This window comes from Paralichthys olivaceus, chromosome 21 (assembly GCF_024713975.1).
Source record: "Paralichthys olivaceus isolate ysfri-2021 chromosome 21, ASM2471397v2, whole genome shotgun sequence".
Classification (NCBI taxonomy): domain Eukaryota; kingdom Metazoa; phylum Chordata; class Actinopteri; order Pleuronectiformes; family Paralichthyidae; genus Paralichthys; species Paralichthys olivaceus.
The window spans coordinates 4,737,575-4,749,617 of record NC_091113.1 but is presented as its reverse complement, the minus strand read 5'-3'; the positions used below and the strand labels follow the sequence as shown (position 1 = coordinate 4,749,617).

Genomic DNA, 12,043 nt, shown 5'->3' with positions numbered 1-12,043 from the left:
CACACACACACACACAGTCTAACTTCAGTCTCCATATAATTAGGCTAATGATTCCTGAGTCAGTGATAGACAAGGGGAACATGCTATTTCCCCCCTTGCGACTATTGAAAGAACAAAATTGGCGTTCTCCCTGTCTCTTGTTACATGACTTGTCTCTTGTCTTTTTTTTTTTGTTTCTCTCTTTTACTTTCAAGTCCACGTCTGATGCCGTGTCTATCAAAGATGGAGAGGAAAACTGTCACACGGCTCAGGCTGGTTGAATAGACTCACTGCTGCTTTTTGTGTTATCTTCAAAAATTGCTTGACGTCTTTGTTCTGTGTGGTTCTTCACTTCTTTACCCCCCCCCCCCCTATCTCAAGCCTCCTCTCCAGCTCTCTCCAGCTCTCTCTCTCTCTCTCTCTCTCTGTCACACACATGCACACTCACACCCTCATGTATGTTCTGGTTACATTAAATTGATGCCATGGCACAGACATGCATGAATGCATTAACACAGGAATATAATGCACACAAGCCTCCAGAGAAGGATGGCTCTCCCACTCCTTCATGCACACAAACACACACATATATATATACACACACACACGCACACACACACACACACACAAACACACACACCACACAAACTGCAATTTAGAGTCACCACTCTGCCAGCTCCGTCAAAAGACTCTTCAATCCTTGTATCACCTTTTTGGTCCGTATTCCTTGTTCCTCCTCCTGCTCATATCTCTACTCTCCTGCCTCCTGTTTATGAGAAGTGAAAATCTCCTCATTATAAATGCATAGCCGTTACATGCTCTCTCCACACCAATTATGTCGAGGATGGGTGCTGGTGCTTCAGTGAAAACAGCTGACCACAATGTCCACACTGACTCCGAGAAGACAAATGACATCAGCCACCCGGACGGCCTTCTTATACACAGATGGATAACATAATAAAATGAATTTAAACGGTATAGACAGACTAATCAAATCTATACCGACAGTAAATATGTTGTCAGATGTTATATTCTGTTTCATTCATTGTACTTGTATATGTCGGTTCAGGACCCTGCATATATCTTTATATAGGCAGTGCACAAATATTTAGTATTTCTATTTCTGTCAGTGTGTCAGGATCATTTTAAATCTCTTGGGTAAAATGTTCTAAAAAAGGAGGAGGGCAGTGAAATCTGTGCAGAACGACAAGGAGCAGCAAAACAGTCATGCAATGACATCCATTATTCAGGGTTGTCACAGGAAACTGTATGAAGCAACAGAACAAAATGAGCAATGCTGTTTACAAACGCATTCTGCACACATTATACAGTCTCATGCTGCATTTAGTAAACTCTATATCTTCTGCATAATTTGGATAAAAACTAGTTTCTGTAGCTGCAGGTATCTAATTTTATTGAGAAAATGAGAAAACATGTTGATAAACACCCGGTCGTCTCGCAACCTTAGAGTAAGAACAAAAAATCTTGTATCCAACAAAATTTAACGGGCTTTTTCCTGACACCATGTCCTTCCACCAATTTTCTTGGCAATTGAGTTTTTGTGTAATGCCGCTAACTAACAAGCACAGATGAAAACATAACGTCCTTGGTGGAGGTAATAAAGAAGACATGTACAGGCACACTCTTTTCACATGGACCACACATATTGAACAGTGCCATTCATTTCTACTGGGGACAAATTGGCAACTGCATCTCCTCCGATAATGAGAAAATATTAAACAGAGTTGAGCAGAAGAAAAGAAAAGATGACAACTCCAAGGTTTTCTTTTCTTTCTTTGTAATCACAAGGTCGCCGTGTGCTGATTTGAAAGAGGCTTCAAGCTTCTCTTGTTCCCTGCTACTTCGTTGTTATCACTCATGGGCCCCGACACACTCGTATCATATCTCTGTGGGTTTTTCTAAATTTTCAGACATCACACTCAAATCCAGCTCATGCGTTTTGAGAATATGAATGAGTATGGCACTTCCTCTTACACAGAGGATGTCAGTTGAGTAGGTGGTCCTTCAGGAAGCATTTGCGGACACGCTGCTTGAAGAATGTGGCCTTAAGTCGTCTGATCAAATGACTGAATATAACTGGTGTCCGCTTCTGATTGCATCACCCTAAACCATTGTTAAAGCCAGGGAAGAACAAGGTCATTGAGATGAGCTATACTGATGCATTGCAAGATATGCCGTCCTATAAATGTGTGCAAAGGAAACTCTAGCAGTCTAAGAGCATTTTTATTTTTTGTGAATGAAAAACCGGAGGCTGAATGAAATTAGAAATAAATCACCTGTTTAGATGCCAAGAGAAGGGAAGTGAGAAGAGGAAACTTCTTCCAAAGAGTAAAATTGTATAATTAGATTGGCACTCAGTAGAGCACATAGCACAGACTCCTAAAAATCCAATCATGCTGCACAAATTTTTTTAAATCAATATTCATGAAGAAAGTTGAAGAATACCTTGCGATGTTTAAGAAAGTGAAAACGAATTCCTGGACCTGCCACCCGATCCGGATCCACACCACAATCGAATGGGTTCTTCCCTGACTCATTCCACATCCTTCAACCAGGTTTTGTGATAATCTGTTTAGCTGTTTTTCCAACCAACCAACAAACACATGGAGAAGGGAAAACCGTTAGCTCCTTGGTGGACCTCAAATGGAGAAGCAGTTGAAAAAGGGTGTCTAACTCCTTTTGGATATGAATTGTCATAACGTCATATTTACACTAGTAGACATTTTTGTAAAATTTGGATTCAGGTCACAGTGACCTTTGACCTTTGACCACAAAACCTAATCAGCTCGTCCATGTCAACGTTTGTTCCAGATTAGATTATAAAAATTCCCCCCCCAGGTGTTCCTGATATATTGCGCTCACAAGAATGGTACAGACATTAGATTAACAGTGACTTTAACCTTTGGCCTCTGATCATCAAAGCCTCACGTGATTCGCGGTGGACATTTGCTCGAGGTGTTTCTGAGATATCACGTTTCTGAGAACGGGACAGACGGTTAGCTCAGAAAACAAAATGCCTCCGGCCACAGCTGTCACTGGCACAAAAACAGATATCATGAACCATCAAACTAATAATAACTGTGGACCTGCTGGGTTTATTCAGTTTGTTTCTCACAAAAATGGACTGTGGCTGCATTTACTCAGAAAATAGATCACTTGTTTGTTTATTTGATAGGGACAGTGCTTAATAATCATCTGGTAAAATACTGTAAATAAGACACTTTGCTGTATACACACATTTTCATCTGTTGTCCTTTTAACCAGTTTCTACAAGGCAACTCGAAATATAATACAATTACCAATTTAATATAATCACAATTACCTGTGGAGAATTCATGTGCACAGTACAAACCATCCAAAACGAACTCTACAAGAAACCCATGATTAAAACACTACTGCCGACAAAAACAAGCAAATTATCAATAATCAAAACAAGCCTCGCACAATGTTTCACCTCTTGTTACAGTCCAGTCAACACGTGATGAGACGAAGAATAAACAACACACACAACGAAGTCCAGACAACCTGAGGAACGGCTCTGCTGTGTTCGCTCCTTTAGTACACTGCCTGGAGAGCCCATAAAGATCCAGAGGAAGCACACACCAGGGGCAAAGAGATATGATTCTTTTTCTGTGTATTTCTTCATAAGTCAAGTGAGGGGTGGAAAACAATGGATGCAGACAGCACAATGTTTTAGCCTCAAGCATTTGCTCCTCTGAACTGAACATCCAAATGTGCTTCGTATAGGATGTAACTTTACTCACTGCAAATCATCCTGGGTGCTGCCCCCCCCCCCCCCCCCCCCCCCCCCTTCCTTACCCATTATTCCAGCTCATCCCCTATGGAGCTTAACATGAAGAGACAACGAGTGTCCGTCAAAGGGACACGTGGAGAGACGTCCACTCACGCAGGTGCAAACTGGTCTGATGGAAGGAACAGAACAAACATAACAACAACAACAACAACAAACAATTTTCCATATTTCATGTTGTGTGTTGACAGACAGACATTCGAGAAGACGTATGATGGCGGCGTCATCAGCGAGTGGCCTTGGTTTCCATACGGAGACGAGCTGCTGGAAACGGTCACGGAGGGCAGAAAACATGTGATCTCTGCAGATGCAGCGTATGAACTCTGCAGCCTATTGTGCACATCCCCAGAACATGCACGTTTGTGCGTCCGTGTGCACTTTGTCTCGTTAAAGGGATTTGAATGTGTGTAGTATTTGTGTATGAGGTGTGTGTGGTAGCGTCAACAGAATCTGTGCAGTGGAATAGAGCAGATGGTTACAATCATGTACAGTGGGAAGACAGAGCCTCCCACTATTTGAGGACTTATTAGATAAAATGTGATATTGTAAAAATCAATATGAGACATGTGCAATATACACGAGCCTGCAGGCTGTAGCAGATGACATTACGTTTGTGGGAACATAAGGAAGAGGAAAATAACATCGCAGGTTGCTTCAGCTCGTGGAATTTCAAGTAAATGAGGAAATTAATGAGGAGTGGCAGTTATTTAAGATGCTCTGCCTAATAATGGCTTCTCACTGGCTCCAAATGAGTAGATTCTTCAAATTGTTGTCTAACAAATTATCACTATAACGATGTGTTTAATAGAGTTTTTGACGTGTAACCAACATTATCAGTCAGTTTGGGAATTTTTACCTGGCTGTGGTGATCGAATCATGGACACACAGACTAACGTGTGATTCCAGTTTCACTTAATATGAAAAAATCAACTTATTCTCAAAATTTTTCCTTTTTTCTTCTCACAGGCCTTTAAATATTTAGGTGAAACAATCCGAGAAGGGAAGAACTTATATTAAACCTCAGAGAATTGGGGTCAGACTAATTCTAAAGGAACACAAGACACAGTGGTTAGAACCAGTGAACATACATCAAAGTACATCTGTGGAGGAGTTTTCAAAGTCTGGCATGATTTAAATCTCATGCCTTCACCTACATAATTCAACCTGACATGCTGTTAAATCTGAGCTAAAGTGTAAACTGCTGAAATGTTCCCTCAAAACAGGAGCATGGCATCGACTTGCTTTCTTTTTCATCCCTCTCTTAAAAGCCGCAGGTGATGTGCAGCCGGCCAGATTCAAAATTGAATTCTATTTAAAGTGCATTGATACGCGAAAAGGCTTGAAAGGTCATTTGAACTGAAGACTATTACACAGATTTCCATAAAAAGATTATAGGAGTCTCTGACTAAGGAAGAACAATGAGGGTTTCAGTGAATGTTTTATACAAAAATATGCGACGTCAAACAGCCTCTCACACAGAGGCCGTACAGGAGACAGGTAAATTCTAAACTTTAAATTAAATGTTCGTGGAGCACATACATTACATTTTAAATCACGTTTGCATGCATCTATAAAGGCTCCAGGTCTAACTCGATCATTTCTAACAAAAAATCTCAGTGCCATCCACAAACCTGCAGTTTTTTGAATCTCTACATTATTAAATATCAACGCCAGAGTTCATGTATATGTGAGAACTTTGAGGATTTTAATAGATTTCTGTTCGAAGCTCTAATAAGAAGATGACATCTGATGAGAGGAACTTCTTATGGAAACATCAGACACGTGCTAATTTTAGACTCAGACGGAGAGAGACAGGGTGCCATGTAACACGCTTTAAACCAGGCCCCAATCAAATTAAACCAGATTAATAAACATTAACCAAACGCTGCTGCGACGCGAGATGTCGTGTTTTTCGTAATTATTTGGCTGCTTTATTACATGACATATGCTCGGGGCCAGCAAGTCGACTGAAGTGTCTGAAAGTGCAGTGTTAATGAACTATGAATCTTAACAAGAGAAAGGAAAAGGGAGAGACAGGGAAGAAAAATACAAGGAACAGAGGGATGAGAAAAAGAAGAAAAGACGACAGATTAAGGTTTCAGAAGCCGAGAGTTATCTACTTACTAATTCCACGAATGTCCGTCTGTCTGGGCCCAGGGAAGAGCAGAACTGAAAGTTCCTGTTGGTGAAGCACACACAAGAGCTTCACTGCAGATAAACCAGGTAGGATGATTGCAAAGTTTTCTAACTTTTCCTTTTTATCTCCTCAAACGTTGGAAAGTCTGAATCTAACAATATTAGAGGTTTTAAAAAGTAAATAATTCATCTGGAAAAAGCTCTCAGTGAGGAGACTGAGGTTGTTCCCGCTCTGTTGAGATATATTGACTTTACGTATCAGGGACACCTCCTTCATTCGCACTTCGCTGTTAAAACTCCGCAGGGATTCAGGATTTATTGGAAAAAATATCTTGAGTGCTGCACGCTTGTCAAGTAAACACAGGCCTGTGATGGTGGAACTGTGGTGGATTTCATCTCATATCTTAAAAAATATATATCTGCAGTTTACCTTACAAATTGCACAATAAGCACTCGCTCCCATTTACACCTCACCTCCATCTATTATTAACTGGCTGTTCAACGTTAAACAACAATGTCAGGGCAAGAAAAGACAGGACAGGAGAAGAAGAGGAAGGAAAAGCAAGATTGCGTCTGTGTTTTTCTGGCCAGGAAACGAGTCGAGTGATGTCTGGAACATGAAGCTTCAAGTGTGACCTTTCATCGTCGTGCAATTACGCTTCCAGCTCAGAGCTCAAACCTCTCAGACGGGCCGACGTACTCAAAGTACCTTTACTCTCAGGTGTCAGTTGATTAGATGCACAAAAGCTAAAACGACAGACCTGCAGTCAACCTTAAATTAACGCTCAGATTTTGTGGAGATCGTTAAAGAGACGTGTTGATTCGATCACATAATCACTTGGGGGGTTTAGTTTGTGTTGGAATTCTATATTATACGAGTGTTTTCTCGTAGTTATTAGTTCCTCCATCCCTTCTATGTCAATGATTATGAGGTAAACAGCTGACAACCTCTTTGTACAGAACAATACAGCTGGTGATCTAATTTGTTCTAATCACCACTGTGAGGCTGAGTTTATAGTTTATTGTCTGGAAACTGTTGGAGAAAGATGACACTGGTGACACATTAACACACACTGGTGTCAGTCATTGTGGATTCACATATGCACACACACACGTACGTCACTCACTCTCTCAGACACCACTTCCCTCTAATGCATGCACACACACGCACATTTACACACACACACACACAGACACCCCCATAAACAGTGTTAACTCTGCACCATGTACAGCTCCAATTGTAATCCGCCAGCCAGTTGCTAGGCAACACGGGAACTTGTTATAGCAGTCGGGTATCATGGCCCGCCACAGTTGGGGTGGGGGTGAGGGTACGTGCACGGGGCTGCATGGGTGACGAGGTTGGGAGTTGGAGCCTCTGGGGGTTGAGGGGATGATGACGACCGTTCCGACTGGTGCTCGATGACGGAGACTTATCAGCTCCTCCCGCAACCACCAAAACATTTCTCCCGTCTGACGTGGGACCGAACAGTCAACGCCAAGGAGGTTTCTGGAAGGAGCAGGTCTACATGGGGGGTAAGATGAGGAGGAGGAGGAGGAGGAGGAGGAGGAGACCAGGAGGTTTCATTTCCTCTTCTACAGTCGTGATGTGGGAGAAAAAACAAAACATTAAGTTTTCTCATAAATAATCCTTATCATCCCCATAGCCTCACAGTGGAGATGTACTGGAACAATCCATTGTTACCTTCAGTCTTTTTGTATTTTTATTCTCTATGTGACTCAGTTTTATTAATTTTTTTAAAGCTTTGTTTTTGTTTCATCTTGTCTTGCTTTTTTAAACACCCTTTATATTTTATTTGAATCACATTGAATTACCTTCTTGTTGAAATGTACCACAATGTTTTCCACCAAACTAGGACTCCAACAAATTATCATTTGATTGAGACGTGGCAGCATCGATATCAACAGCACTGACGACAAAACAGAACAAAACAGAACAAAGTAGAATGATGCAGCAGTTCATCAGCCAATCGATTAAACGGAAAATAAACGAGCCGCAGCTAATTGATCCTCCTAATCACCCTTTGGAGCAAAAGGCCAAATATACATGTGAAATGATACTTGTGATTAATTATATGATCAAATATAACTTCCCAGTTTCTGATTTGTGATGTTTTCAAATGTCTTGTGTATTTTTCTGGATAGTCCAAAACTAGAAATAGTAAGTTTACTAAATAAAAAACTAGAGTAGCCCTCAGTAGAGCACACACCTCCACCAAGGTCCATGAATTATTCTACGGAAAATCCTGTGGTCTCCCCCCCGACCCTTCCACCAAATTTGTTGGTAATCCATGCAGTCGATTTTGTGTAATCTTGCTTACACAAAATATATATATAATGTTTATGCATAAGTGTGTTTGTTGTTCTCAGAATTTAAAACCAAAACCTTCACTCAGATTTTAAACTTCACAGAAATAATAATGTGACATTTATCATGATAATTAACTTTTTTTTATTTTTGTGTTTTTATCTCGATCTACTTTTTGGCCGCCTCATCCATCCAGCTCTATCTGTTACATCTTCAGGAGAAAGACTTGAACGTCACCATATTTTTTTCAAACGCCTCCACATTGATAAACAGATGATATTTTCCAGTCAACAGGTAAAGAAAGACCTGTAGAAACCCCAGCGAGTCGATTGGGGGGAACGGAGGAGGAAGTGCTCGACTAGCTGCGCTGCCCGTCCTGCCCTCAGGCGATGGAGGCTGCCGACACATCACCTCAACACCCATGTGATACTCTCCCACTCCAGCCCTCATCCCCGAGAGGCGACCTGGGAGCGGGTTTGTCAAGCTTAGTCAAGCTTACTGTACCTTCTGCCAGAAGCAGCGCTGCTCGCTGGAGCTCAGTCGAGCCAAAGGGGGCAATTTATAAAACATTATAATCACATGAGGAGAAATGTCTCTGGCTTGATAATTAGTGGTGGTGAGGGGGGAGGGGGGTATCTTTGATGCCGTTTGGTGTGGCTGCAGTGCAACAGTATAATGGGCTTCTTCATTGTCCTGTTTCCAGCTGTCTCCAAAGACACTAATGAAACACATGTATTCATAATTCATGCAGGTTTTAGGCTAATGGCCTTTTGTCATGGTGTGAGTGTAGCCGCGATGTTTGTGTCGAAATCCACTCACATCCATTTAAAAAAACACACGGCAGATTACAACTGGCACCACGGTGGACAGGAAATCTGCAATTTATTGATTGTGTATGAGAAACCTTAAGAGTTGGAATGCTTTAGATTAGCATGCTTTATGTTTGCTCATCATGTCTCTAACCTTAATAAATCCATAAAAATAATAATCAACACCAACCTGCACAACCCCACAGTAACTGAGACATCAGTGAATAAAAATGTATTCGATAAAGTGTTTGGTCTTCTTCAATCGATTTAATTTGCAGCACAAAGTCATTATATTGTAGCTACTGTGGCTACAGCTCGTTGGTATTATCTGACAATTATGAAGTATTAAGTGATTATTCCTGAGGTAGATCAAGCGATTATTCATTGGTAAGAAATAATAATCTAGAAATTATCCAGAGTATTCGATCGTGCCATCTGACCTGAAGGTTCAACCCAAAAGATGTGTTTTCTGCTCTGGTTTCTTTTCTATTCGACTTTTCTCTTTAAAAAGTCAAAAGAATATTTAGATTGGATCTGGGGAAAATATTTCAGATGAGAAGAAAACTGACTGCAGCTGTACATATTTACTGAATGGACCAAAGAGTGATATCAGTCTCCTCTCTGACTCCAGGCAAGATGGAGCATCAGTGTTATTTACAAAAATGCCAAAAATTATATCAATATTAAAAAGTCAGTTAATTGTGTTGATAAATGTCACATCAATATTTCCTTTAAGTTTAAAGACTGATTTAAGCTCCTGAGTGAAAGTTGCGGATTCAATTCTTCTTGATCAGCAGAGACTTGATGAACAGAGAAACATTTTACTAATTGGAGGCAGATCAATGATGTGTTATTCCTCCTTACTGTGGTGACACAATGCATAAGCAACATACCGATTAGATAGAAAAACATTGGACTAAAGTTATATAGTGATAATTATTGATTTCTCACTCTGTCATTTTAACTAACCTGGGCTGAGAGGTTATTACTCGGTGTGAGATCAGTCTGAGGAACACTCGGAGGAACACTCGGATTCACAGCAGGTCCCTCAGCTACAACAATCAAACTGTAGGCACCACTACAGACCACCCAGGCACATCTGAACCTGGACCATTTGTTTTTATGTCACCATCGGGCCCCTCTCACCGTCGCCCTTTATGGCCCCTGACAACTCATGTGACAAATAGGCTCCAGGCTGCCTCTCTCCTGATACCTCAGCTCCCTCTGCAATCTGCACTTCCCCTTTCACAATAATCATCTGGTAGTAAAGACTGTCCGTGTGCATGAGCCATGGGGAATCACTGTCTGGCATCAGGATCCACCAGCTGCCAGCGTCAATCACACAGTTTGTGTGCTGTGGTGAAACCATGCCACCCTGTGGAGGGAAACGCTCCAGAGCCCATGAGATGGATGAGCAGATCCCAGGCTTTTGCAAACCTAATCCACATGTAAAGCTGGATGTGGAAGTTTAAAGTTGATATTAATGTGATGTAACGTTTTATTGATCCCAGAGGGGAATTCTCTTTTCACCTTTTACCCTCCACCTTTGCGTCAGAGAACTGGGTCAGATACAGAAAAGCCGCCTCTCGCTCAGGGACATGTTCGCAGGACGGATGCTTGCTGACACTGCAGCTCGGAGCCGAGTCCTCTGGTGGTACGATAGTGTCCGTGTTCACATCAACACCACTCATCAGCACCTCATCACTGCTGCCTGGCTGTGCAGCACACAAACTGCACTGTGGCTGAAAGAGTCAGTGGTTGTGCGTTGAGCACATTAATGTTATATTTGTTCATGAGGGCTTATTCTAAAGCAACTGACGCACCAGGGAGATTCTATAATTTACTCCATGGATTTCCTCCACAAGGTTTTATAACTTTATTTCAATAGCACTTATATAAACAAGGTTACAAACTCCACCCCTTAGAGTTTACAGAGAAACCCAACAGTTCCCACACTGGGGTAAATAATTCCAGAAAAATGTGGCTCCTGAGTGGTTTCTATCCTCCACAACGTTCACAGGTATCTATATATTACGTATATTCACATTGAGGTTCAGCTAACGAGGTCAGATCCCTTCTACACCCACTAATAAGCTCCGGGCTCTGACCTGCTCTGTGGAGTGGCTGTGAGGATGAGGCTGGGTGAATGGATTATGAAGTGGGTTCCTCTCACCTGGGTTTACTGTCGGTGGCTGGAGAACAGAGGAGGCTGTCAGGCTCTGACCTGCCTTGATCATCGAGCCGCAGGTCACTCAGAGTTCAGCATCTGATCAGAAAGACCAAGAGAACAGGAGAGGAGGAGGAGGAGAGGAGGAGGAGGAGGAGGAGAGACAGGGAGGGATGGACGAGACTTTATTTTGTTAGTGTGTTAAAAACAATGGCACTCAGCCTGAAGCCTGGTGATGCTAACACTGCCGATCCCACTGAGAATCTTCAGTGTGTGGCTGTGAGCAGCTGTCAGATCCTTTCACCAAGTGAATCTATATTTATATATGTGTGTGTGTGTGTGTGTGTGTGTACATGTAAACAGTGTGTAAACAAGAGGAATCTATATGGAACCTTATATATTGATATTTCTGTAAATAAATATTGTGATAATTACTGCTATTGTTTAACTGCTGAATATTTCTTTAAGGTTGAAATTGCTGAACCTCCCTCACCTCACCCTCTCCTTCCAAACAAGAAAAAGAAACTGTGGAAGCCTGTAATTGTCATGAAAACTCAAAAGGTGTTTAGTTTGTCCAGTCTGGACTAATGTAAAAAAACATGGCAGCCTCCATAGAGAGGGTCCCCTCGATGTAAATATAAAGTATTTAAATATAAAGTATTCAAATACAAAGGGTCTTTTCTGGGGTAAAGAAAACTACAATTCAAACAATTTAGATGAAACAAACTAGTGAAAACGTCATGAGGATTATTTTACATTAAAGTTCCCTTTCACCTAAATCTTACACACTGCAC

At 41.5% G+C, this 12,043-nt stretch overlaps 2 long non-coding RNA genes across 4 annotated transcripts; one reads left to right on the top strand and one right to left on the bottom strand.

The window, feature by feature from the left end:
* Positions 1 to 1,372: 1,372 nt before the first annotated feature.
* Positions 1,373 to 2,859, bottom strand: LOC138406206 (uncharacterized). Of its 3 annotated transcripts, XR_011239793.1 has the most exons (4): positions 2,712 to 2,859; positions 2,446 to 2,576; positions 2,277 to 2,315; positions 1,373 to 2,103 (listed from the first exon to the last, which is right to left on the bottom strand). It is a non-coding gene; the product is annotated as an uncharacterized lncRNA (long non-coding RNA). The 3 variants fall into 3 exon arrangements; XR_011239794.1 differs by having other exon boundaries at positions 2,277 to 2,318; positions 2,446 to 2,859; XR_011239792.1 differs by having other exon boundaries at positions 2,446 to 2,859.
* Positions 2,860 to 3,793: 934 nt separating this feature from the next.
* On the top strand, positions 3,794 to 11,253 carry LOC138406207 (uncharacterized). Its single transcript, XR_011239795.1, has 3 exons — positions 3,794 to 3,911; positions 4,003 to 7,480; positions 8,561 to 11,253. It is a non-coding gene; the product is annotated as an uncharacterized lncRNA (long non-coding RNA).
* Positions 11,254 to 12,043: the final 790 nt, after the last annotated feature.